Genomic DNA, 4,897 nt, shown 5'->3' with positions numbered 1-4,897 from the left:
AGGCACATTTTGTAACTTTTTGGTGAATACACTAGGAAAATTATTGGTGTTTCTGGTAAATTATACACATTATACAACCCTTTTTATTATGAAAATGTTAGTTGAAAGGTCCTCTGGGAGTTTCAGAATGCATTATGGGTACTTCCATTCTCATGAGAAAAATAGTGTTGATTTACAACCAACTTGAGTTAGAATCAGCCTTCTTGAATGAACTGAGTTTGTAACTTCTTTCTCAGCAGCGGCATACCTGGCTTTCACCATCCATAGTATATTTGCTTCTCTATTCAGTCCTATCTTACATGTCAGGGACTCCCCAGTTTCTAACCCATGCTCCTTTGAGAAATTAATTTATTACCTAGGACATAATTACTATGTGCAGGGTTTTGTCCAGAGCCCCACAGTGTCAAATTAAAACATTATTTCCACAGCAATTTAGCCCAGTTTTTTTATCCTCTGTCCACCTCACTGCAATTATGTGATTATGTGCTTTATTTGTGAAAGAGTGGAGCTCATCAATCATAGCTCATATTCACTTTGGACTTCATGCACATCCTGGTTTATTTTCATTTCTTATTTTGGAAATCTGAATCATTAGTGTGGTCTTAAGCATCAGTATTAAAAGTGAATAATTCTCACAACTACAGTAAGGTGTGTGGCCATACTCTTTCAATTTCCCCTATCCTCATTTCAAGTTTCAATACTTTAAAAATTTGAACATATCTCATTAGGAGTAACTTTGAATATTTTTCCAAATGCTAAGTCTTACCCCTACTCCCTACCTCCCGTGTGTATACATGAATTATCTATTCATGTTTTCTCCCACTTTTCTCTGTCAGGATATTTATACTTCAGCCCTCAGTTTTTAAAACAAATGACCTAAGGGAAGTACAGTGTTCCTTCACTTAACAGGTCTGTATTTAGGTGTCACTATTTCCAGAACCGTGCTAGTATGCTAAGATGAAGGAAGACAGAGCCCTGCAGAGACTTGTGCTTTAGTGGAACAAAATTACTGAGAACTTTACTCTTTTCAGTTAAAAATTTGTTTTAAGGTAGCTGTAGATTCATATGCGAAGGTGTGGAGTAGATAGACCATGAAAGATTTGTTATGTCTCTCTATTTCCCATCCTTTCACACAGTGTAGACATTGGGCCTTTCCATCACTATAAGGCTCCCCATGGTACCCTGTGCCTCCACTGCTCTCCCACCCAAACCCCGGGCAGCCACGAGTCCCTCCTCTGTTTCATCAGTTTGCCATTCCAGAGATGTTGTGTTAGGTGGTATCTCAGAGCCTGCTGCATTCAGGACTGGCCTCTCACCAGGTAGTGCTCTTGTGAGTGTTGATAGCTCACCATCTTTTTGTCACTGAGGATTATACCATACTATGTGTAAACATTAGTGCCCACTGAGGGATATCAGAGTTGTTTCCAGGATTTGGCTACGATGGCTGAAGCTGCTGTGAACATTCAGGTACAGGTCTTGGTAAACATAAGTCTGCATTCATCTGTGATAAACACCCAGAAGTACAATTTCTGGGTCAGATGATCATTACATGTGTAGGTTTTGAAGAAATTGCCAAATGCTTGTCCAGAGTGATTCTACCCTTTTATATACCTACCACCAATACACAAGCAATCCAATGTCTCAATGCTCTCCAGGCCTTCAGAGTTCTGGGTTGTCTGCTTTGCCTCCTTTGTGATTGTTTTGGCCCTTCTGCTGGATGGGTGGTGATTATCTGCTTGTACTCACTTGGTGGCTGGTGTTAAACATCTGGTGTATTTATTTACCTGGTGTACATCTATCTCACTGAAATTTTCCTTCCAGTCTGCTGTCTGGGTCCTCAGTGAATTATTTGTTGACTGCCCTCTTGTGAGAGCTCTTTACATGTTCTAAGTATTAGTCCTTCAATGGATGTGTGGCTTGCAAATATATTCTCCTACTCTGTAACTTGTCTTTTCATTCTGCTCATCGTATCTTTCACAGAGCAAAATTTTCAATTCAGTTTAACTTTGATGAAGTCCATTTCATCTAATTTCTCTTTGACTGATGGTGGTTTTGATGTCAACTCTAGAAATTCATCTTTTCCTAGTGTTTGAAGATTTTCTTCCATGTTTTCCTCTAAAACTATAGTTTTCTGTCCTACATTTGGGCCCACGAGCATTATATCCATTGGATGTTAATTTGAATGTTTTATCATAGGTTGAGGTCCTTCTTGGTCCTTTCCAGGTTTATTTTTCCTTTAGACACCCATGTGCTTCAGTGGCCCTATTTGGTGACATTGAACTTCTCCTACACCTTTCTTGAAAGTCCCCTGGGCCTAATTCTGTGCGTCTCATCAGAGTACTCTGTGCTGTTTTTCTTTCTGTCTACACTTCCAATCATTCCACAGAGTCATAAGAAATGTAGCTAAAAATAAGTCTGAAAACTGAGTAGATGGAATCTTCTTCTTGAAATTTTTTTTGTAATTACCTCAGCTATTGTATTTCTTTTGCCTTGAAAGATTAGAATAGTTGTGTCTATATCTATAAAAATATCTTTTGATGAGACTTGTATACCAACTTGGGGAGAATTAACTCCTCTTTTCCATTCTTTCCAAATTTTATTCCAAAAAGGGGTTTGTGTCAGATGAAGATGTCCATGAAGAGTGATTATCATCATCATTGCAATAAAGTAGTCAATTATACAGAAGAGACTAGGACCCAGTTCACCAGGTTATGTCTTATTTCTCCACTGTGCAAGGTTTTTTTTTAATGCCTTCTCGGACTCAGAAGAATAGAACAATGTCTGCACTGAAAGAGTGCCCCACTCAAGTTATGAAATCCTTTATCCCATCCCCTATTTATCTTTTTCTTCCTTCTCATGCTCAGCTTTGGCTTCTTCTTCCTTACATTTTTTGATCAACTGTTCCACTTCCTTGTGCTTGAGAACTCTGATCACTGTCTTCCCATTCTCTGATTAATGTGGTGATTTCCACTTTCTCAGCAGACAGCTTGCTGACATCCACGTCTTGTTCAGCACTTTGATAGCTAATGCAAGCACAGACTTCAGAGTCATTTCTCCTTCTTTGTAGTGCTGTTTCAGCATTGACATAGCTGTAGCACTGTTTTTTTTCCAATGCTTGTGGCTTCCCAGCCTCCATAATCTCCACTGGGGTCACTCTGATAGTGTTGAAAGTCATAGTGCTTATCCCAGCCAAGGTACAGCAATGAAACACCAAATGGATGCTTTCCTCCAAACTGTGTATAGGCCAGTTTGATATCACACAGCACTGCAACGAATTGGCTCCTGATATTGTAATAAATACCTTTGTGCAATGAGTCTCAGTTCACTAGTCAGAACATTATCATCAGAAGTTATACCTGCCATGCTGCAAGCCATGTCCTCATTGGGTTTATAAATTTTTTCAGAGAAAAAGACCTCATCAAGAAGTTCGTAAATGTTGTGTCTCTCTGCTGCAAGCAAAACCCCATCATTTGCTAAAATTCCCAAACATGTTCCTGCATGTCCAATGGCTTCCATGGCATATTCAGCCTAGGATAAACGACCATCTGGAAAAAATATAGTGGTCCTGGAGTCATATCTTTGGGACATGGGTTTTGAACTTTAGAAAATTCTGGAGAGAAAACAGTGAAGAATCCACAACTTCAACGACTGCTTTCCTCCGCCAGTAGGGAGAACCAATGCCATTGCCACTTTACATATGAGAATTAACTTCCTAACTATGTTGAATGTTCTAATACTAAACTTTCCCTATCTCTATTTATTTAGTTCTTTGGTTTCTTTCATCAGTTTGTAGTTTTCCACAGACAGAGAAACTATGCACATGTCCATTAGGTTGATGCATACATATTTCACTTACTTTGAATGACTATAAATCATATATTTGAAGCTGCCCCATGTTTATTATCAATATATAAATGCAGTTGAATTTAAAGTATTTCTCTTACACCTTGTAACCATCTGTTAAATCTGAAAGGGCTTTTGTTTTGTGAATTCCTGGGGACTTCCTGTGTTGGAAATCTGCCCTCATGCTCATATAGGGTGCCTCTCACCTTCTCTCTTTCCTACTGTGTGGTCTGGAACTTTAGTACCATGCCAATGGAGTGGTCTTGTGCTTTGGGAAGAGACTATAAAGATTTCATAATTCCTTATGCATGCAGGTTTCCTTATACACTCACACATGCAAAGTTGCCTTACACACTTGTGGGCCTCTGCAGTGAGCCACATGAGCCTCGGGAGTCACAGCCAGGGAGAATCGCACCATCCTTAACAGCCTGGGCTGTTGAAGCTGGGGGTGCCATGGAGCTGGGTGGGCTGTGCTGAGGCCCCTTCCTGCCTGAGAGGCACTGAAGCCACTGATGGGGTGAGGACCCATCAGAGCTAAGAAAACATAAGAAAAGGGACCCTGAGAAAATCAGGAAGGAGACGCATCCTCTCAATGACCACTTTCTACCTTTTCTGGCAAAGGGAAAGTTTTCCTGGCACATGGTCTTAGATCCTTCATGTTGTCTGCTCATATTTCTGGCTCTGCTTCTTGTGAGCTAGATGGCTACAGGCAAATTTCTCAGCTCTTCTGTGCCTCAGTTCCCTCTCTGTAAAAATAAAACTAGTATTGGTGTTTTTCTCAGGTAGTTATGTGAGGATCCTAATGAGTTACAACAACAGATTTAATAGCAGTACCTGGTGGACATCCTGCATTTTCAGCACTGCTCCTGGGGAGATTTTCTTGATTCCTAGGCAATTGCTTTGGCATCTCTGTTTCTTTAGAGAAAACTGTGACATGCTCGGGTTTATTTCTAGACTCCCTAGTTCCACCAATCTACTTTTGCAAGTAGCACGCTGTCTTTATTACTGGAGTCAGTCTGAAATCAGGAGTGTAGTTCTCCCATTTTGTTTGAGT

At 40.1% G+C, this 4,897-nt stretch overlaps 1 pseudogene; it reads right to left on the bottom strand.

Annotated features, from left to right (window-relative positions):
- Nucleotides 1-2,832: 2,832 nt before the first annotated feature.
- LOC104847810 lies at nt 2,833-3,588 on the bottom strand (annotated as a pseudogene).
- Nucleotides 3,589-4,897: the final 1,309 nt, after the last annotated feature.

This window comes from Fukomys damarensis, unplaced genomic scaffold (assembly GCF_012274545.1).
Source record: "Fukomys damarensis isolate Sample0158 unplaced genomic scaffold, DMR_v1.0_HiC HiC_scaffold_9, whole genome shotgun sequence".
NCBI classification, from domain to species: Eukaryota; Metazoa; Chordata; class Mammalia; order Rodentia; family Bathyergidae; genus Fukomys; species Fukomys damarensis.
This window is presented reverse-complemented; position numbering and strand designations above follow the sequence as displayed.